At 41.8% G+C, this 23,376-nt stretch overlaps 1 protein-coding gene across 2 annotated transcripts in view; it reads right to left on the reverse strand.

Moving 5' to 3' along the window:
• TSPAN5 (tetraspanin 5) overlaps positions 1-23,376 on the reverse strand; it is a 160,198-nt gene that overhangs the window by 116,152 nt on the left and 20,670 nt on the right. Inside the window, exon 2 of one of the 2 annotated variants that reach the window (XR_008997806.1) lies at positions 11,660-11,708. The exons of the other annotated variant lie outside the window; for it this stretch is intronic. The gene's annotated coding sequence lies outside the window, so the exon portion shown is untranslated. The remainder of the gene's footprint in view (positions 1-11,659; positions 11,709-23,376) is intronic. 2 annotated transcript variants of the gene reach the window in all.

Consider the following 23,376-nt stretch of genomic DNA (forward strand, 5'->3'; position numbering starts at 1 on the left):
TTCCTGACAATACAACACACTAAGCCCTGCTGGCCAGCAACACTGGATGAGGTATTTAACTTAAACAGAGATGATGTTCGTTAGCTAGACCCATGATAAGTCATCCTAGCAGGGTCCAGGGAGGAAACGGTGGTCACAGAATCCTGCTATTGACACCTCCAACATTGCCTTGGACAGTACAATCCGTCCACGCAGCGCCTGTGACACCTGGCCATGGGACACAGTTTGTATCCTCAAATATTCCTAAGAGTCCCATCTCCTGTCCATGTGTAAACCTGACAACCCCACCATACATTTTGTCCATGGCAACCAGGATAGCCTAATGCCACAACTTTCCTGAAAATGCCTTGAAGCTGCCCTTGTGCAAAATTTACACAGGCTGAAAACCCAGGGGGACAAACAGAATTCAGTACTTTTCCACCTCACTTAACAAATCATCCACACCTTTATGGGTTTTTTTCCCCTTTCTTTCTAACCATTTTTCTCTCAATCCTTCAGCTCCCCTCTTCACTAAGAAAGTCCAACGTTTAACTCTTGGTATCTCCAGATTCTCAGATGCAGCTTTCTGAATAGTGCATTTAGGGCAAAAAAAATCATAAAACATACACATTCACTCAGACTCACTGGAATTTCAGACATGTATTTAAAAGTTAATGTCTTAGAAAATAAGGTAAGTGTGTCTACTTCAATTACGGGGATGTGGTAGAATTACAGCAGAACTGGGCAAATCTGGCTGGCAGCTGAGTCCTAGGAAATGTCATGTGGGGCATTTGGCAGCTACAGGGTAAGCAGAACAACGGCAATCAAAAGGAAGACACAGAGGCTGGGGACTCACATCAGACAATGCCACACGCCATCTCCAGAGAATGCTTCCCGTCTCCCAGAGCCCTGCAGACAGGCCTCGCCACACCCGAGGCAGAGCTGCAAGGTCCTTCTGCTTGGACTCTTCCCTCACAATGGTTCCCTCACAATGGTTTCTTAGTGCCACATTCACCCACCCACTCAGGCCTTGCTTCTCCTGCATGCCACAGAATCCGCATCACTCCTCACAACGGTACCTCTGCTTCCATCTTACAAATTAGAACCCTCTAAGAACTGCTGGGGAGGAGGTAAGAACCTCTCAAGAGAATGCTTCCAAGGCCTGAGCCCAGCTCCTGAGAAAGAGCCCACACCTCCACAGACCATACTGAAGAGGAAGCACAGAGCTCTTGGGTTTGTTATGTCTTGAAATAATTCTTCAAAGCATGAGTGATTTGGCATTTCCAAACCTAACAGGTCAGAGGAGAATGAATGCCTGGGATCTGGGCCTAGGGGTCACTCTGTCAAGTGCTAATAAGGAAACCAGCTGGAGTTGATGCCCAAGAGGCAACAGAGACATCATGATGAACAAGGCCGGGCCTCAGCCCTCGCCGGGTCTAGCTGCGCTGCCACAGGCATATGGCAAAACCTTTCTGGGCCTCAGTTTTCTTCCCTCAACCTTGAAGAGGTTGACCAGATGGCCTCTACCACCATTGCAATGATGTGCTTCTATGATTCTATAGCATGCTCTGCATACTTCATCTCCCCGACAGCCACTGCCACCAGTATTATCCCAACAGCAATAGATCATTTCCAGGCTAGAGAAAAAGACAAAATCTGGGTCCCTCTCTCCCTAAAATAATGTAGACTCTTCTAAATTCTTGAATATTAGATATAGGAGAGCACTACCTAAACCTTTAAGAAAGAATTTAAAGCTAACAGTAGAATATGTTTTATTTTGTACAGAAGTAAACTTGTGGAACCCACTATTCAAAGAAGCAAATACCAAAATATATGAATATGTAGAATAATTTAATATTTGGACACTAAAGGTCATCTCATACCTATGATATCATTTAGTCTGGCCTCTTCATTTCATAGGTAAGAACAGAGAGATTAAGTAATTTGCCCAAGGACAGCATGCTAGTAAGAGGCAGGCCAAAAAATACAACCAGCCAAGAATGATTTAATTATTCCAAAAAGGTATCAGAGGATGTTAGCCAAGTCTGGGATAAGCTCCTAGTCTTTGCAGGCTAATGTCAGAGAGGATAGCCAAGCCCGCCCACGAAGCACCACTTACTGTTCCACGTGAGCCCAACATGGGATTGACCACTGCAGAGCATGTATGTCTCTGGCTCCCATGTTCACCATTTCCCTTTCCATCCATACCAAAGACAGTACAAGTCCCACATGGCACGGCAGCTGACACCCCTTCTGCAACAGGCCAGCAGCTCCGAAGTGGTTACGAGCGTCTCAGAGGCCAGGCTGGCTCCCCTTCCCCATTGGTAGCGCCACACCAACCCACAGGAAGCCAGGGTGCTGGTGCCAGCCCACCAGCTGAGCAGCACCAGCTGCCCCAAGGACGTCACCCTAGGCCCTCGCTTCCCGTTCTGGCCATCAAGCCTACATCCGTGCCAGTGCAGGGTCTGGCTCTCATTTTCAAAGCTTAGAGCTGGACAGGCCCCAGATATCCAAGAAACCATCTGTTACAAAACCCTCCCTCCTCGAGCTTCACAACAGATCAGGGCATCTGCTGCCGTCCCCAGTTACACAAGCAGAACTGGTGAGGGCCTTCCAGCAGAGACATGCAGCTCTCACACGCTACTTTTAAGAGAACTCTGCCCAGGCTTCCCTGTCCAGAATGGGGGGAGCCACCATTTTAAAACTGACATCCTGAAACCAGCACTTCCATGTATTCTGTCTGAATACATTGTTATTGTATTCATTGTTAATGTCTGATGGCATTAAATGGTAGAAAAATACAAAAAACAAAAGATTTCATTTTCTAAAGTCCTATAATTTTGAATCACTTCTCCTTTACAATTCATGTTTATTCATTCTTTAACAGACACGTCAAACCAACAGTCACAAGTACTAAAGACAAAGTAGGAACAGTCACACTAATCATATACTAATATCCCAGCCCTAAAACAGCATAAACTTATTTTCCAATTAAGAGCAAAACCAGAATAAGATCACACATTCTTTGAAAGCCATTCCATTATTACTATATTTAAATTCCAAGAAACCCCCAAGCAGTTACATTTGCATAACAATAGTCATAATACCCAACACTGATTGAGCATTCATTCTGTGCCAAACAGCACTAGGGTCTTCATATATACAATCTCACTAAAGTCCTCTTACACTTTTATTATTATCTCCCCCTTTTAAGTGAAGGAGGCAAAATGGAGGGTAATTAACAGCCTAAGGTTACATCTATAAAAAGTGGCAGGTCAAGGTTCAAAACCTAGAACCATGTGACTCTAAAATCCAGTGCTTTGAACATTACCCCACATTGCCTTGGGATCTTCAGAGTATGGAAACAAAAACTAAACTTGCATTTTAATTTATTGAACAGCATCCCTCTGCATTCTAAGAGGTTCAGCATAAAGGACTGTCCTGAAAATTTACAGGCAAGGAAGGGAAATCGGCACTCATCTACCAAGTCTGTAGCACAGATGCCAAGCAGCCATGCAGAAGAAGGGGAAAGAAGTGAACCATGTGCCCAGCAAGGTTGTGTATGCCTGTCTCAGACTTGACATTTTTAGAAAAAAAGAGAAGCTGAGGAGATGAGAAGGAGAATGTCATTCTAAATTCTGCAGAGAATGTTAAATAAACATGGCCAGCCCCATACAGCTCTGATAAAGTCAGTCTATTAAAAATAAAACACTATAACCCTTACAACCTTTCTTTCTTTCTTTCTTTCTTTCTTTCTTTCTTTCTTTCTTTCTTTCTTTCTTTCTTTCTTTCTTTCTTCGAACAAGCACAAAAATGCATGAGCACACACACCAAACCCTATTAGTATTAGCCTATTTAAACCTTAAATTTTTAATTCTGCTTATTCTCTTTTGGGGAGTTCATTCGGAAAACATTTGGCTTTACTTATACTTATGTTGCCATGTTTTATTACCAACATCAATAGCAGCTCTTGGGCATCTCATGCAATATCAGTAGTCACAGGCAGCCACAGATTTACTGCTCAACTGAGATCATGAGGATAAAACAAAAAAGACATGGACCACTAGGCGTATTTACTAGTGATAATGCTTGATCAGCTGCACAAGCTTGGGATGTTTATGACATCAGTGAATGCCTTTCCTTTCCTTGCTCTGCCTTTTCTAATTCTTCACTTCAACTTTCATTTCATAGCTTTAGCAAGTACCTATGATGTGCCAGCCACTGTGCTGAATGCCAGGAACACTATGGTGAACAAAATAAGCTTATCGTCTAGTTGGGATGGCAAACATTAACCCAATAAAAAGGAGTGATTTACAAAGGAGCACTCTGAAGGAACCAGATGAGTATGTGACAGGTCTCAAGCCCTGCCTCAAATTCTGATATTCTTCCCTTTGAGAGATGAGCTTTCTGTCACCATGGGTAGACTATGACAGCTTCAACCATGAGAGGATGGTGCAAATGATGCTCTCTGACCTCCAAAGCTGAGTCACAAGAGGCCATGCACCTTCTTGCTTTTTGCTGGAATACTCACTCCTGGAGCCCTGAACTGCACCGTGAGAAGTCGGACTATCCTGAGGCCATCCTGCAAGGAGGAAGTCTAAGCCACGTGAAGGAACCACAGATGGGAGCTCTGGTTAACAGTCCCAGCTGAGCCTAGTCCTTGGGTCATCCCAGTCCAGGCACCACACATGCTCCCAGGTGATTCCAATGCCCAGCTGTTCAGTTTTCCCACGAGGCTCCCAACATCACAGAGGAAAGACAAGCCATCTTCAGTGTGTCTGAACTCCTGACCCACAGAATCCAAGAGCATAATAAGTTGTTTGACACCAGGAAATTTTGGAGCGCTTCATTACACAACAAGATACCCAAATCAAAGGTAGGGCAAACACTAAAAAGAGGCTGCCTTATACTGGGAAGTCATACAAGCACTCCCCATGAAAGTACCACGAGCTGAGATCTGACAGGTGAAAAGGATTTCAACAAATGGAATGGAGGAGGAGAGCAAAGGAAGAATAAAAGTAGGTGTAGGCACAGGTGCTGAGGTCAGAGGAAGCCTGGCTGGCCCGGGCAGGAAAGCCAGCAGGCCAGGGCACAGAGTAAGAGAAGAGAAGGCAGGCTGATGAGGTAGGCAGTGGCCAGACCATGTTTGGGGCTTTGTCTCTTACTTAATAGCAGCTAGAAGTTCCTGGAGGGTTGTTGTTTGCTTTTCAGTTTTGCAAAGTTGAGTAAATTTCTGCAGAAGTAAAATTCACCTAAAAGTCATGGTTAAGAGTTGAATAATGTTCCCCAAAAATTCATTGCAAATCAATTCATTTCAATTCAAATCAAAACCAGTACCTCAAAATGTGATTTTATTTGGAACTAGGGCCATAGCAGATGTAATTAGTAATTAGTTAAGATGAGATAATTAGGTGGGCCCTACTCCAAGGGACCTGTGTTCTTATAACAGGAGTCTGGACACAGACATGCACCCACAAAGAATGTTTTGTGAAGGTGAAGGCAAAGATTGGGGGATGGGTCTATCAGCCAAGGAGGGTCAAAGATTGCCATAAACTGCCAGAAGCTATGGGCAGGGCATGAGGCAGGTCCTCGCAGCTCTCAAAGGCAACTGGCTCTTTCAATACCTTCATCTTAAACTATGGCCTCAGGAGCGGTGAGACAGTCAAGTTCTCCTTTTTGTATCACCCAGTTTGTGGAACTTTGTTACAGCAGCCCTAAGGAACTGTATTAGTTTCCTATATATTTTATATTATATTCCGTAACTATATTAGTCACCATTTTAACCGTTTAAAAGTATACAATTTGCTATACAATTTTTAGTGCCTTTAAAATATAGTTCAGCCATCACCACTATCTAATTCTAGAACATTTTCATATCCCAAAAAAGAAACACTGTTTTCTTCTCCCCAGCCCTGACAACCATTAATCTGCTTTCCATCACCATGTATGTGCCTATTCTGGACATTTCAAATGAATGGAATCCTACAATATGTGGCCTTTTGTGTCTTCTTCCACTTTGCATAGTTTTCAAGGTTCATCCATGTTGCAGAACTTATCAGTACATCATTTCTTTGTATGGCTGAGTAACATTCCATTGGATAAATAAAAAGCATTTATTCACTGGTTTGAGTGGATGGACATTTGAGTTGTTTATTCTTTTTGGCTATTATGAATAACATACTGAATATTCCTGGACACATTTTATATGAACACCTGTTTTCAATTCTCTTGGGCATATACCTAGGAGTGGAATTGCTAGGTCATATGGTAACTCTGCATTTAGCCTTCTGAGGAAACACCAAAGTATTTTCTATAACAGCTACACCATTTTCATTCCCACCAGCAAGGTTTGAGGATTCCCTGAAAAGTTTTCAGCAAATAGGGTAAATATAAGAATTGTGCTTTGAAAAAAATTATATAAGCCAATTTTTGTGAAAGAACATGAGTTAGTTTGGGACTAATGGGTCTGACATACCTTTTAAAACATTTAAGTGGTTAAGTCAGGTAGCAAAGGCTCGGAAAGAGGTCAGCAGGCTCTGCAGTTGAAATCTGAGCTTCAGCAGCCATGGGCATGGACAGGATTCCTCAAGAGAAAGTACAGAGCGCAGAAGAAGAGAAGCTTGGCCTGGACTTTCAGGAGCTCTAACATAAGCCATGAGGTAAGAGAATAATAAGTCTGCAAAAAGGATTAGTATAAATAGAAAGTAACAAAATCATGAAATCAGTGCAATAAGAAAGAGGAAGGTGACTGAGCAAAGACAAAAGAAATTCACTGCACTGTAATAAGCAGCAGATCTCTAGCAAAAGGATCTAATGCTGACACTTTAATAAAGAAAATAAGCACCATTTTCATCCTCCCTGCCTTTTTCTTTCCTTTTTTGGAAGGGGGCATGGTGGTACAGTACAACTGCTTTAGTCCCCAGAGACTGATGTGTAGGAGCTTCAACAACTTGACCTTTTATCAAAACCAGTGAATAAATGCTTTTCAGTCTGGACATCAAGCCTATCTAACTTAAAGTAGACCTCCATAAGGAAGCTTTGTGGGGAAAATCTGGTTATGTACTTAACAAATTCCTATTGTTTCATCAAAGCATCTGGGAGCTGAGGAAGACAGTTGGACACCACTTCAAAGTATCAAAAAGAAATCAACAGTGATAAAAGCAGGAGAATAATCATTGCCTCTACACACCCTCCCCAACAAGGAGGTATTTAATTACAAGAGCAAAATAAACAATGAGAATCCTAACAATAAGCCTATATATATCATCTCCAGTCCCATTTCAAAATTATAATTTAGATTATTTTGTTCCTCAAAAGCCATCATTCCAGAGATTATAAAACACCCTGTTCATATCAGTCAAGAATGTAGCTAATCCTTTCAGGCCAACATCGCAAGGAACTGAATTTTAACTTTGTACTTCTGTGAGCAAAGGGCTCCAGATTAAACAGACATTGTCTTCAGTTGAGCACAGGACCTGGTCTGGCTCAGGCGGTGGCCTCTTCAGTACAAAGCCACGCCCTTGGCCACCCTGCTCCTTTGGTGACCTACAGCATTAATACAAAATCAGGAAATGTAAAACTGCATCACACTGAATTATTTTTTTTTAATATGACACACACAAAATCCCATATTCACTCTATATTCACATCCTTTGAAAGATTCAATTTTATCAGTTGACAAAAGAGGTGTCCTCCCGGAGTAAGTTTGGAAATTAGATATTTAAGCTAAGTCTATCTCAGGCAGAAATCCAATTGACATTAGGACCCTAAAAGATATCTTCTCTTGCTTTATATGAAAACTATGAAATTGGTTCTGGTTACATTACCAAATTGTATCATATTAGAAAAAGTAAAATCATTGTCAGTATTAACCACGATAAGCTACGTATGTGGTATTTGACATATATGTTATTTCAAAGGTAGTCTTATCCATTTTACAGACAAAAGTCCTGAGGTGCAGAAGCTCCAAATCTTGCCTCTGGTGGCACAGAAATGAAACACAAACCTTTTTTTTTTTTTTTTTTTTTTTTAAACCACAGGCTAGGACTGTCTCTACCACACTATGCCTTCATAGACCTGCTGCGGGAATTTTTAGAACCTTATCACTAAGTACAGATGTAAAACTGCTGCATAAGGATGAGGAAATAAAGTCAAAAATGAAAGATAGTGATCTCCCAGAGGAAAAAGTAATTACTTAATACTCACTAAACAAGTTACATTTTTATTACTAAGTTGTTATTTGATTTAGTTTTTTCTTCTTGTTGTTGGGGAGGTATAAAAATTTTAGATGGGGGAGTAATGTTTCAGATACGGGGAGTAATAAAGCAGCAAAAGAGTTATAAGACGCTGTTTCTCATAGTGCGTTAGAAAAAAGTCCTCTCGCTGCTCCTGGTTCAGAGAATCACTTTGATGATGGGACTTGGAAAGGCTGTAAGAACAGTAACTAATGCTGATTAGTACTTAATGGAGTAGATCCACAAACATTAACTTATTCATTAATTCTCACGACAGGTCCCTGAAGCAAGTATGAACAGCCCTCTTTCATAGGGGCAGGAAAAAGCCAGTGTTAACGTGAACGATGGCAACCAACTTCCAGTGCGTTGGTCATAAAAACAAAAAGACAAACACCACACTTAATACTTTATTCTCCTAGATAGGAGGCGTGAATCAGCATATTTTTAGACACAGCCAGTCACTTCACTGACCCCAAAACAACAATCACTGAAAATGTGTAGTATTCCAGAAAGCAAAATAGTTGAAAGCACTGAAATATAATGATGACAATAGTAACACGAGGGGAAGGAGGAGAAAAAGCCAGCGACTGTTGAAGGCTTACAACATGCCAGACCCTGTCGGCGCACCTGACGGGCACTCACTCTCTAGCCTCACGGTGAGCATGCAACGTCGATGCCCTCCTCGCCTCCGGTGTGGGAACTGAGGGGAGGGGCGGTGCCCGGAGTCCCGCGACGGTTGATGACAGGACTTGAACTCAGTGCAGCCCCAAAGGCCCTGCTCTTGACCATGACATCACACAGTAAACAAGGCACAACTCATTTTCACATTCGACCCACAATTACCCGTGAAAGACTGAACTTCACCAAGGGAAGAAACCAAAGTCCCTTAAGGCTTTGCACTTAACCCCGTGCCCAGGGCTCCTTCCTTCACACTGCCGCGGGCCTCAGGTGCAATCAAATGCCAAGCCAGATCTGGTCCACTCAGGCTCTAAAATACACATTTATATCTAAATACTCATTTATATTTTAAGTGGCTTCATCCAATCTACTCCCTGAGCCCAATTGCCTCTCGAATACATTTAATAGCTTTACTGGAAATGAAACCTATTAGTACCATTTATTCATTCCTTCTGAAACCATGTATTTAAATGCAGGAAAACAGCATGTCAAGAGTATTACAATATTATGTTTATTTCATAAAATACACATCTTCTCTTAAAAAAATGACCTTGCCTAGTTAGATCTTTATGTACTAAATAAAGTGTAAGAGGAAATTTATATTACCATATATATTTTTTAAAGATGAATAGCATGTTTATAAGAAATAAAGCTGTAAGAGTGGAAACACTTCATATCCAAGTATCTCTAAAGGATTTTCTGTAAACCAATTAGTCACTTATTCAAAATCACTTGTTACTTTATTTATCAACCTGTGGTTTAAGGACTACCCACATGAGAATCACCTGAGGGTGGCTGTTAACAATTCAGGTTAAGACCTAATGAATTCTAGTTTCTGTGTGAAGAAATCTGCATCCCTGACAAACAGCCTTAAGTCTCATATACCTTAAAGTTTGAGAAGCACTGAGCCCCTTCTGTGTGCCATACAGGACAAACAGCTGTGCAAAGGGCTTATCACAGTTTCTTAATCAGTCTCCCTCCCCACATCCTTCTTCCTAGCCCCACGTATCTGCTAATCTCTATACAACAGAGGGTTCCTTTTTTCAAGCATAAATCAAATTATGTCACTTCTCTGCTCAAAACTTTCTAAAGGCTTCTCGTGTCCCTCAGGGGTCACAAGCCCTGAATGATCCCCCGCTTTACCTTTCCTATTCTCCTTTCTGCTCCACTCCACTCCAACAGACAAGCTGCGCCTCCCACACCCGGCCAACCTGAGGCAGGGCCTTTGCACCCGCAGGCTCCCTCTAGCTGCACTGCTCTCCTGCAGGTGTCTGCCATGACCTGCTACCTCACTTCCTTGGAAGTCTTGCCCCCGAATCACCAGCATGGGTGGTCTTCCCTGGCCACCCTATCAACAACCACCCGCCTTCCTCCTTCCTGCCTGATTTTACCTATTTAGAACCTATCACTAGCTGACATACATGCTAGTTGATGAATTTATCTTTTTAGGTATCTGTTACCCACACTAAAATGCAAGCTTCATAAAAGCAGGGAATTTTTTTTTTGTCTGTTTTGTTCTCGAATGTATCCCACTTGGCACATGGAAGTCAAAAAGTATTTACTGATTTATTTGAGCATTTATGATATGCATTCATTCAAGGTATTAATGGACTGTTGCAGGAACCCAGGGGAGACAGCCACCAGGTCCTTCTGACAGCAGCCCACCTCATCTCAGAGGCAATAACACAAACTGAGTCTGCAGGAGGCAGAGAGAACAGCCTCTCAGAAAAGGATGGATACCCTACATCACAACTGGCCTGCAGTCTTTAAAACTGTCAACATCATGAAAACAAGAATGAGTAGCCCTTCCATACTGACGGAGCCTAGAAAGACATGACAACTGAGCATAATGTGTGACACTGAACTGGTTCCTTTTGCTATAAAGGACATTCTTGGGATAACTGGAGAAACTTGAATGGACTCTTTCAGTAAATATACTCAGGGGTTCTTCTTAATAGTCTTACAACTTTCCAAAAATTTTAATTGTTTCAAAAGAAGAAGAAATAAAAGGGGGTTAGGAAAACCCAAAAGGAACAAGAATTATATGATTAAATGTAATGTTTTAACAACCTGTGAATGAAATGCCCAAGGAATAAAATAGGGACAAAAGAGCTATTTTTTCTAAATGTTTCTATCCCTCTTACTCCCCATTCCTCCAAGAAAAACTTTGGGCCTATATCATCTTGGCTAAGAATCAGTCCAAATATGTTCATTTTTCTTTAAGTGTAACACAAATAAACCCCCTGGATTGTAGTGGACATTTGTCTGTATAGGCTCTGCAACAAATGACATCTCTCTTCTCCCTACGGAGTAGAGACCTGATCCCCATGAATTGCTGTAACTCAAAACATACTTTTGACATAAAAATAATGATGGGGTTGGAAACAGAAAAAAGTAAATCTTTGGACTGGATTGCTCTTGTGAGCCAAAGAGAATGATTAAACATAAAACAAGGACGGGAAAAACAGCAAAAGCACTAGGTTATAAAGAAACAGATTGGCATAGATTTTTTTGAAACTGGAAGTTATAGGCAGCATGCCTAGAATTTAGATACCAGTATTAAGGACCAAACACTCACAGGTGTCTGCAGCTCCCCTGACAGGTCAAATCTCATCACAACAAACACCACAGCCATAGGAACCTCTGAGTGACCCAAAGTGCACCCAGCTGATGGCCTCCTTAACTCCACAGTATGATATCAAACAGTGTTCCCCATTTAAACCCAGAAGCACAAACACACAAAACAAATACACTGAGTGACTACTCACTATCCAAGGGACTCCTCAGAAGGCCCCTGATCTTCCATAAGGTACAAAGCTATTTTTAAAATACAGTAAAGAAACAAAATTAGCTAACATCCAACTTTTCACATCTGTACAATCAAAACATTAACAGGCCAGTGAGAGCAGGAGTTTAATGTCATAGCAGGGGAGTCTATGGATAGATACAGAGCACCTTCCAAATCCCCTATCTTCCTCTGCCTGTGGGGTCTATCTCACTCTCTGGTATTGGTTTAATTTGAACTTTCTTCCAAAGCATTGAAGTCGAGAAATTTCTCATTTAAAAATTGTGGAGCTCTGCATAAGAATGGACCCATAGATCAATGGAACAGAAAACAGAGCCCAGATATAAACCCACACATACACGGCCAACTTTTCACACTGTTTGATAAAGGAGCCCTGGATAACAATGGGAAAAAGACAGGCTCTTCAACAACTGGTTTTGGGGAAACTGTACAGCCACATGCAAGAGAATGAAATTGGCCTACTGTCTAACTCCATACATAAAAGTAAACTTGAAATGGATCAACAAACTGAATGTAAGTCATGAAACCATAAAACTCTTAGAAGAAAACATAAGCAAAAATCTCCTGAATATAAGCACGAGCAACTTTTTCCTGGACACATCTCCTCCGGCAAAAGAAACAATCAAAAATGAACAAGTGAGACTACATCAAACTAAAATGCTTCTGTATAGCAAAGGACACCACCACAGAACAAAAAGGCATCCCACAGTATGGGAGAATATTAGTAAATGACTCATCTGATAAAGGGTTAACATACAAATATATAAAAAACTCACACACCTCAACACCCAAAAAACAAATAATCTGATTAAAAAATAGGCAGAGGACCTGAACAGACAAAAAAGAAATACAAATGGCCAGCAGGCACATGAAAAGATGTTCCACACTGCTAATCATCAAGGAAGCGCAAATTAAAACCACAATGAGGTATCACCTCACACCAGTTAGGATGGCCACTATCCAAAGACAAGAAATAACAAATGCTGGCAAGGGTGTGCAGAAATAGGAACCCTCCTTCACTAGTGGTGGGAGTGTAAATTGGTGCAACCACTGTGGAAAGCAATATGGAGGTTCCTCAAAAAAACTAAAACTAGAAATACCATTTGACTCAGTAATTCCACTCCTTGGAATTTACCAGAAGAAAACAAAATCCCTGATTTGAAAAGATATATGCCCCCCACCAAGTTTATCGTCACACTGTTTGCAATAGCCAAGATAAGGAAGCAACCATAGTGTCCATCAGTAGATGAATGGATAAAGAAGATGTGGTACATATATATAATGGAATATCATTTAGCCATAAAAAGAAAAGGAATCCTGCCATTTGCAACAACATGGATGGATCTAGCGGGTATTACATTAAGTGAAATAAGCCAGAAGGAAAAAGACAAGTACCATATGATTTCACTTATATGTGAAATATTTTAAAAAAGCAAAACAGAAAGAACAAAATAACAGTAGACTCACAGACACTGAGAAATGACTAATGCTTACCATGTAGGAGGGGTTGGGTGGGTTCAGGGAGAAGGTGAAGGGGGATAAAGGGGCACAATAATTTGCAATCACAAATATAAATTGGTCACAGGGACAGTAGTACAGCATGGAGAATATAGCCAATGATTCTGTAACATTTTTCTATGTTGATAGACAGCAATTGCACTAGAGGGGGTGAAGATTCAATAATATGGGTAACTGCTGAACCACTGTGTGGTATATTTGAAATCAAAATAAGATTGTATATCAACAATACATAAATAAATACAAAAATTGGAGCTCCAAGTTCTCCTTGAAAATGGTTAGATCTGGCAACACAGGTGCATCATCTCTGCTCAACCATCAGCTGGTAGCTCCCCCTACACAGGCCACAAGCATAGTGACCCTTGACCACACTCCCTATCTTTCCCACCTTGGACCCTCAAGGGCTTTATGCCTGGTCCCTCGAAACACAGGAATCTGCAACCCAGCTTTAAAACAGCAGGAGCAATAACCACCACCACACACCCAACTCGCTAGGATGCCAAAACTGAGCTTATACATTCCTATGTGTAATGTATCTTACATAATCAGCTCTAATACAACTTCAGAGAAAAAGCATACATTAATATTTGTGTAAATTCCATCCACATTTTTCCAAAGGCATTCTCACAAGCATCACAGACAACGAGGCAAAGTTTATCATTTTTAACTGAAACCACTTTGCTTTGGAAACAGGAGTGCTTTGAAGTCTCTTAGTTTATCCAAACAAAGTTGTTTTAAAAGGCCTTTAAATGAATTCAAAACTAACCATCATGGTTACATATATTTTCTACAGTGAAAAAGAATAAAAAGAAACATGCAATCATAAACACATATACTGTAATGGAAACAGTGAGCATAACTGTCCTAAGCAGTCCAAAGAATGAATACTCCTGAATATTTCCCCATCTTCCAGTTGCCTACTACATTACATGCAACCAGAATAGCTTCAGTACCAGATGGGTTGTCTGTGGGCACACAACCATGCCTATGGATAAGTCACATACCTCTGTCCTCATCAATACAGTACCAAGAATAGTACTGACACCTCGTGGGACTCCAGGGGGATTAAATGAGATAATATGTACAAACAGCACTCAGTGCATACCACGTCATATGTGCCGCATAGAACTAAAAAAACAATCACTAATGCCCAGCTGTCAACTACTTGATACAGTGGCCTAAATTACTGATACATTATTTTCCTGCACTAGAGATCCCTATCTCTGCTCCAGTTGGCAGGGTGAAACATTGTCTTGTAGTTTTCTTACCAAAACACATTCCATTATTATCAATTTAAGTTGCTGCCAAATCTCAAAATTCATTAATAAAAGTGGTGATTTCTCAAACATTGTATGGTCAACTACCCTAAGAAGTACTTAAGAGAGAAGAATTAGCTCTAAGCCAATATCCAAGAGATAGAGATTTATCAAAACAATTATCAAGTTTAAAGAATAAAATCTCAGTGCTGTGAAAATGCAGCATTCAAAAAAACTCAATGCAGGAAAAGAAAAGTATTATTTCCAAAGGTGGAGCCTGTTACTGAATTAATGAATGAATAAATGAGTGAACAAATTAGATATGCTGATTACAAACTTGTGCTTTCCTTAAAAACACACACATGTGCACACACACTCTGTTCATAAGTAAGAATCATTGAACTGTCCTGTCATATTTATAGAACCAGGAAATAGTGATGTTTAAAAATACTCAACTAGCCTTCTCTGAATACTTGCTGTGATGTACTGGCTGCATTTGTGCCTAAATGGATGAGGTGGCCTCTGCCCTCACTGAGTTTAAAATCTACTTGGGGAACAAAACTAAGAGATAAACTATATGGGAACCTCTGAATATCAACTTAAGAGTTGAAAGAGTGGTGCACCCAGGGCAGGCTGCAAACGCCCTCCAAATGAATGGGAACAGGAAAAAACAAAGGAGCCCAGACAGCTAACACTGTAGCTATCATAACCCCCTAAGCTATATACAGCAGAATATATAGCACAGGCTCAACTCTGCATCCTAGCAAGTTGCACGAATTTATTTTGTTTTGGGGAAATAATAAGACAGGTATTGTTCTGCTCAGTAAATCCCTAATCCTCCTTCAAAACACACAGCAACGCTGCCTCCTCTGAAGCGTTCCCTGTCCACTCCACCCTTGGGCTGACACACTGCCTCCCTTTCACATGCACATTATTTATAGGTCTTTCCTCCACTGGACTGAGAGCTCCGGAGGTCCAAGAATCATCTGCAACTAGATTGGACTGTAATCCCAGCTCTGCATGCTCAGTCAACATCCCTGGATTGAAGGAGTAACAGAGAGGACTCCTTAGCCAAGGGGAAGGACCCTATAAACACAGTGCAGGAACCAAGGCTGGGTACCAACTAGAAAGGGTGGAGCCACAGATCTGACCCCAAGCTTTCCTGAGCACTGGTGCTGATGGCAGGAGGGGGAGCCTCCATCCTCAAGTAATGTAGAGTCCACTTAGATCACAAAAAGTATCCTGAGAAAGCATTTTAAGTGCTCTATTGAGCCAGTCATTGATTACCAGGAATTTGAAGATGTCCTCCCCTTAAAATGAGGTGTAGTGGTTTTTAAATGCCCTGCAGGGCTAAGCACATCAGGACCACGTACCACTGGTGCTTAGCATAACGAATAAGAGTTCACTGGGTCAGACCAAGGAGGGAATTAGCTTATGCATAAACCTCAAATGCTCCCTCTTTTGCTCACAGGCTGAGCAACTGCCATCTGGAAGGCTTAGCAGATGAAAGGCATTAGCATGGCTCTGCTGGAATATTTCTGGTGGGCAGAGAACACAAGATGCCAGAACTTAAAAAAAAAAAGAAGAAGAAGAAGAAAATTAGATAATTCTGATTACCTCATTTCACCTTTCTTTTCAACCAATCCACACTCAGCCTGCTGTAGATAGTTAACTGTTAGAGAAACCTTGCAAATGCTGTGCTGAATCACTGGACCGGCAAAACCTCCACGAGGCCTGCTAACGCTCTGGCCTAAGCCGGCTCACAAGCAGAGAGAGCACCCCTTGCACATAACCTTCCCACCAAAAGACGGCAGAAAAGCAGGGAAGGCTGTGTTGAATTTCCCCAAGCCCATCACCAGACTCTCATTAGCTGCACGTTGGTTTCTCGGAAGCGTGGGGCCTTACCATGCCTTTTCCATCCCTGACTCTGTTTCTATGAAATGCACACACACACCTGCATTCGGGCAAATGCAGCGCTCTTACCTGTGTTTCTGTTGTTCCGTTTTGTTTTGTTTTCTGGCATCTTTCATGCCTGCCTGGGCCTCGGAGTCTCTTCAGCGGGCCTGCCTTGCAGGGCCACCCTGAAGGACCCACCACTTTAAGGCTGGGCCCCACCCAAAGCCAGGCCTGCAGAGAGTTTTCTGCTTTGTTTTGAAACCTCGGGCTATGGAATCTGATAGAAATTATCTTCTGACCAATTTCACAAAAGCCCTTTTCCCCTGAAGGGATCCAGCCATTTCAAACTGTCTTGCAGAGATGGCTGGGACTCTTCAGAGCCTTCCCTGAGGCAGGCATCTGTTGGTTCAAATCAGAGAGTAGGAAACTGAGTCTCCGGGGGCGTGGGCCATAACAGGCCTCACCAAACCAGGCTTCGTGCTGCCTGTTAGATTTTATTTAATTCAGATCACTTGGCTCTGTCTGCTTCTTCAAGTCTATGAATGGGCAGGGAAACTGAAGCCTGGATGGTCCCTGGGCCTCCCAGCCCATCACACAGCCACAGGGAGACGGGCTCGGCCGGAACGCAGACAGCTCGGACCATGTTTCCTGGCAAACTGTGGGCTAGCATCTTCAACCCCTTCCAATCAAAAGTTTGTCAGTCCCTGGAGTATGTAACTGTGGTCATCCTGTGTTTACTGTGGGTTCTGTAGCAGCCTGACCAACCCCCCACCCTTCATACTCTAAAATCCCAGGTGCATGTGTTAGCTCTTCAACACGTTAACAACATGAGCATCTGGATATGCACCCAGAGTTTCAAGAATATAAATCATCTTCAGCCAGAATCAGAATTTAGCAATCCCTGCCCCTCACTAGGTTCCCAGCTCTAGAAGCCTAACAATGGAACCCTTTCCCTACATGATTTAACATCCTTGGGCTTTAAATACAATTACTATATACGCTGTCATCCAAAATGAGTAACTTCCAAAGAGAAAGAGGACACTATAAGCATAACATGGGGACTACAGGTTTAAACTCAACTGTTGGGGAAAACCAGACCTCCTGAGCAGTGTAAAGCCCCTACCGTGTGTGCTGAGGGTACCATCAATGTCACGTTAATGCATAGCTCCTACTCCTGAAGGTGACTAACTAGTGCAGAATACAATCAGATCCTCACACTCAAATAGTAATGATGATCTAATTATGTTGGGGGTTCTCAAGGAAAAGTCCTGGGTAGTCTGACAATACTCCAAGGCTGACTCTGATTTGGGAGGGAATCCCATGTGCCCCAGGGAGAGCAGGTGACAAGGCTCTGTCATAGGGAAGAATTCCAGGAAGAAAAGGAAGGCAGAGGGCTGGAGTGGGAGAGGAGGAAGAGAGGAAGCAGGTGCTAGAGCTGTGAAGTGGGCACTGGGGGAGGAAAGGCCACAGGGAGAATTTTAGGCTGGACCAAGGGCAGTGGGAGGCCGGGCGGGTGGGGGGTCACTACCAGCATGAAAGTGTCAGGGCGTGGGACAGGACCACTGTGCTCAGGGTACAGAGTGGACCAGGAAGAGGAAAGTGGGAGGCCAAGGGATAGCCATCCAGAGGACGAAGGTGCGGACCAGAGCAGTGGCTGTGTGGACAAACTAAGGAGGGCGGACGTGAAGAAGGTCTACGGGCAACACCCAAGGAGCCCGCACACAGATCAGAAGGTGGCCAAGATCCCAGCTGAGCCCAAAAAGAAGGGACTACACGTAAGACAGCAAGGCCACTTCCTCACACAACCCTCAACTGCCCTAGGCTTGCCTTCTAATCATGTTCACACAGCCTCAAAGTCCCTGGAAATATTACATTAAAATGGAATGCAAACACCACAGCTACCCTACCACGGTTTCTCTTCACCCGCAAATCAATGAATCCTTCAACAATCTGAGCAAGACAGGTTCACCTAAACAACTCAATATTCTCAGTGTTTTCCATGACCACTTCAGTTATGTCCCCCAATAATACAAATGAAGACGAAGTTATTAGAGTTCTGGGTGATACAGCAAATTTGCCTTTCACCTTTAGATAAGGTATTCAAATCTCAATCCTTTCTGGGATTATATATCTGTAAAATCCCTTCTGTTCCTAGTTCATCACTTCGATAAACAGCATTAAAAATGACTGGTAGTTGGGGGGTGGGGGAAAAGGGAGGGCTGTACAGCACAGAGAAGACAAGTAGTGATTCTATAACATTTTGCTATGCCGATGGACAGTGACTGTAATGGGATTTGTGGGGGGGACTTGGTGTAGGGGAGAGCCTAGTAAACATAATATTCTTCATGTAATTGTAGATTAATGACAACAAAAAAAGGGGGGGAATTACTCCCTGACAGGATAAAATTAACTGCAAATCAATGATTAATGCATGCTTTACATATCCTTAATTTTGATCTTGTAAAGGGTGTCGGATGATGAGCTATGGAAGTACATTTTTCTGATAGTATTTCTTTCTCGTAAAAAAAAAAAAAGCAGTTCCTGTGTGGTGATCTCCAATAGGTTCTTCACAATGGCATAAAGGTCATATCAAAGTGTGGGCAAAGGGTTTGTTTGTGTTTATACAGAGGATCAAAGCCTAATTTGGCTACACAGAAAACAAAATAAGATACGATATGAAGAAGAACTTCCAACATCAACATCCTCTGGAAGAGTCATTCCAGAAGATGATCATCAAAAAACTTCAACAAAGATCCTGGCGCTGCTGCAGTTGTAGCTGCATTCATCCCGCCAGTTCCTGGACTTGCCATTGGAATGAAGAAGGAGATATCTAAGCTGGCCTGTGCATACAGTAAAACAACAAATTTGACGGGATCTATATTGTCAGAACTCAACCAAGAATTAGGAGAAGTGCAAGTTGCAGTGCTCCAAAATCATGCGACTATAGACTATCCACTGTTAAAAGAACATATGGGATGTGAACAGTTCCCAGGAATGTGTTGTTTTAATTTCTCTGATTTTTCTCAAACTATTCAAATTCAGTTAGACAATATCCATCATATTATTGATAAGTTTTCACAAATGCCTAGGGTACCTAACTGGTTTTCTTGGTTTCACTGGAGATGGCTGGTAATTGTATGTCTGCTTTTGTTATGTATCTGTATTCCTATTCTGTTAATGTGTGTACACAATTTAATTAGTAGTTTGTTAAAACCTATACATGCTTATGTTACTCTACAAGAAGTTATGTCAAAGAAATAATCAATCTTCCCATGTTTTCTTCCATCTGCTACTTACATAGCTTTTCTTCTTCCTTCCTAATTACAACCCTTTAGTAGAATTCATGCCTCATATCGAAAATTACCGAGTATCATAATTCTTCCAAGTGGTAAAGATACCTCAAGATAAATGCTGGGCATAGAAGCCACAGAGCATAAATCTGCAAAGAAGTAAAAAGCTAACCTTTTTAAAGAATATTGCTTCTCTCTCACTTACCAACTTTATATTTCCTGGTATGGCCCTGGAAGATGACTGGTTAGCCAGAGACGGGTAAGATTCCTCAAGGGAGGAACAACCTAAGACAGGCACAGTCGCAGGGGGGCCATCAGGTGAGAAATTAGGGATCAACAGAGGTGAGGCTTAGAACCTCACCCCCCCGTTTTGAGAGAAATCTTCTGCATCTGTGGATGTTTTGTTGCCCTTGTCTAGCTTGGATTAATACTTAGTCTACAAGCACAGACCTGATCATCTACATTTGCCCTCTTACAGCACTAAATTATGTTTTCTACCTTTATCTTGCATCTACCTACCACTTCAGAATTTTATTTAAAAAATAAAAATAAAAAAAATAAGGGAGAAATGTGGGATTCACATATAAATCAAGTATAAAAATCAAATGAATAATCATATCTGACTTGATTGTTTATAGTTCATGATGCGTGATCAAAACTGAAAGTTTCTGTGATATGACTGCCCTTGCATTGTTCACCATGTAAGAACTTATTCACTATGTAAGAACTTGTTCATCATATAAGAACTTGCTCGTTATGCTTCAGAAGATTGGAGACTGTTGAGAATTAGGCTTGGGGTTGATTAATGATTGTGCATTGAGTCCCCTATACAGAATTTTATTGTTGTTAACAACCATTTGATCAATAAATATGAGAGATGCCCTCTCAAATAAAATAAAATAAAATAAAAAATGACTGGTAGTTACCCTTTGAGAGAGTCTGATTAATAAATTGAAAGGCATCACATAGGTTACAATGGCTATACCACCCTGTCCCATTACCCCAAAAGACTGGATTATAGTGAAATACATCACGAATAGGAAACAGAATAGTGTCTGGCCTCTTCAGTATTAAGCCAAGAATTCTGTGCACCCAAGAACACTTGATCACAGTAAAAATCACTGACAACTTATATTCACTTCATACCCTCCACTTTGCAAAGTTTCAGCTTTTTTCAGTGACCTTGACAGCACAAGCAGTTAAATGTGCACAAAGTATCAAGATTTGACACAAAGGCTCAAGTGGCAAGGAATGACAGAGCTCCTCTGTAACTTCATCTCTAAGCAGATAGGTACAAAGGTCCTTTGCCCTCCCCTACATAAACCAGCAAAGGAAAACTGATGGGGGACAAAATAGGGATCATAGTAAGTCAAGTTTCCCCAAGAGTGCCATGTCCCCAGATTTTCAAGTTTCCATTTCAAATACTCAAATACTGTCAACTATTATGTATATAGACCTTTTCTTGTAAATGTACTGTAATTATATTCTTCAAAACACAACCAATTTGTTAAATGTGGTTTAATTTGTAAGCTATTACAAAGTATTTGATGAAAAAAAAAAGCCTCTAAAGAGGACAAAAAAAAAAATCCGTTCTTTGATGCTTTAGCGCCATTTGAATTTTTAAATTTACTCACCACCCCCTTATCCTACCAGACATACCCCAACTCACTCAAAAACAAAGGGTCCCAGAAAGAGTTCAGGAAACACAAAGAGGGATCTGTGGCTCTGGGAGGAAGGAGTAGCCTGGACCTATAAAATGGTGTCAGACATAAGTCTCTACAGATGAAGACCAGATAGAGTGAGAGAATTAAAGGAGTAAAAGAATTACAATCCCAACTGGAGGGAGTGGGAGAAGAGACAAAAGATACCCGTTCTTTGGAAAGCCCTCTAGGTTAGAACTGGAACAGATGACACAGTGAAGACCATGCACTGCTTAGTATCAGAGTTCTGGGTGATAGAGCAAATGTGTCTTTCATCTTTAGAGAAGGTATTCAAATCTCAGTCCTTTCTGGGATTAAACACCCTCAGGGAGAGGAGGGCAGGAGCACAAGCAGAGAGAAAGCCAAGTATATGTCCACTGCCCCAAACCCCCACTGCCAGTCCCCGCCCCTGCTCCCACACATCTTTCCACATCAGAGAAGAGGGAAAAATTAGTTCCCATTTGGCTAATGATTGCCAGTTAACTAAGCACTCACATTTTCTCATTTAGTCATTCATGCATTCCAAACAATTTGTAGGATGCCTCCTGAGAGCCAGGCCCTGTCAAGACAGGGGATGAAACCCCATTCAGGTGCTGTCCCACCAGGACCTCATAAGCCAGTGGGAAACGAGCCCCTAATTCAATCAGCACCAAAAAAGACCACTGTGGCAGGCACACCCTATGGAGGTGCAATTTCAATAACCTGACCTTTACATGAGCAAAGGATTTATTAACTATGTCTATCTATTCAATGTTGTTTAAAATGGTCCCAATGGTGGACATAGCTAGACAGAATACAAGCCATATGATGTAACAGCTTGTAAAACTCACAATTTCATAGCCAGCTTGTATGTTAACCATTTAAACCCACCTTTGATTTATCCTTTAGAAAACAATTTGCTGTGACTCCAAACACCATCAGGTGGAAAACTGGGTGTTAAAAGGGAAAAAAAGACTATAAAACAAAGCAAAACAGAGCAGAAGGAGTGCCCAGAGCCATTCAAAAGTAAAGGCACTATGCCAGGCTGGCACTCTTCAGCTCAGGCATCTGCAGCCTCCTCTCTATATATGCCATCCAGCTAACCAGAAGAAAAATATCTGAACTCCTTTTCAGTATTATAATAGGTTTTGGTTTATTAAAAATATTTCTTTAGATCTGTAAGGAATATATACTAAAGGACTAAACATCTAAATGGGGTATACCTAAAGGGCAGGTAGGAGTAGAGGCAGTTTAGCAAAGAGTTTCCAAAGACTGTAATTCCAGAACCAAGTCTTGTAAGAACAATTAAAGCAGTGCTAGCAACAGCTAACCAGGCCCTGAGACAAGCGCCTTGTACCCATGACCTCTTTATTCTTTGCAACTTCTTATGGTAGATACTATACCTTTGGAAGACAGGTGGAAATGGCAGAAACGTCACTGAAAGTGAGGTAAGCACAAAGTTACAGAGTCAGAAAACATTAATAAGTTCATGATACACCAGTACCCAAGCCCCAATTCCCACAGGGTGATGGGAAGAGAACCAAGTGATGCCTGCCTACACCAAATACTGTGCCACAGCAGAGCATTCCTGAACTTGGAGAACCTGAACATTTCATGGAGGACATCAAATATGCCTACCCCTTTGCTCCATACAGGTATGGCTGGGGACCGAATATGAATGGAGATGAGAAACAGGCGAGGCCCCTATAAAGGAGTTTCGCTTTAATGCTGTCCAAATTAAGAGCCATTTAATGTGCCACTAGAGTAATCTCCTTGCCGTAGAGCGGGGAGAATGGAGAGCTGGGGAAGGATGGGAGTACGATGTATAATACTGCGAGTGAAGTGGTCATAACCTGAACCAAGGCAGGGTCAGGTGGTGGGGAGGCAAATGAGAGCACGTGCTGATCAATAGGAGTAAGCAAGTACTTCTGCCTGCAGACTCAGGCAGGGTCAGAGATTTTAACCTGTTTAAAAGCTAAAAGGTTAGCCTTCCAGTTTCATGGATGCTGGCAGGAGACATAAAACTCTGGGTCAGAGACT

Source organism: Manis pentadactyla, chromosome 5 (assembly GCF_030020395.1).
Source record: "Manis pentadactyla isolate mManPen7 chromosome 5, mManPen7.hap1, whole genome shotgun sequence".
In the NCBI taxonomy this organism is placed as follows: Eukaryota; Metazoa; Chordata; class Mammalia; order Pholidota; family Manidae; genus Manis; species Manis pentadactyla.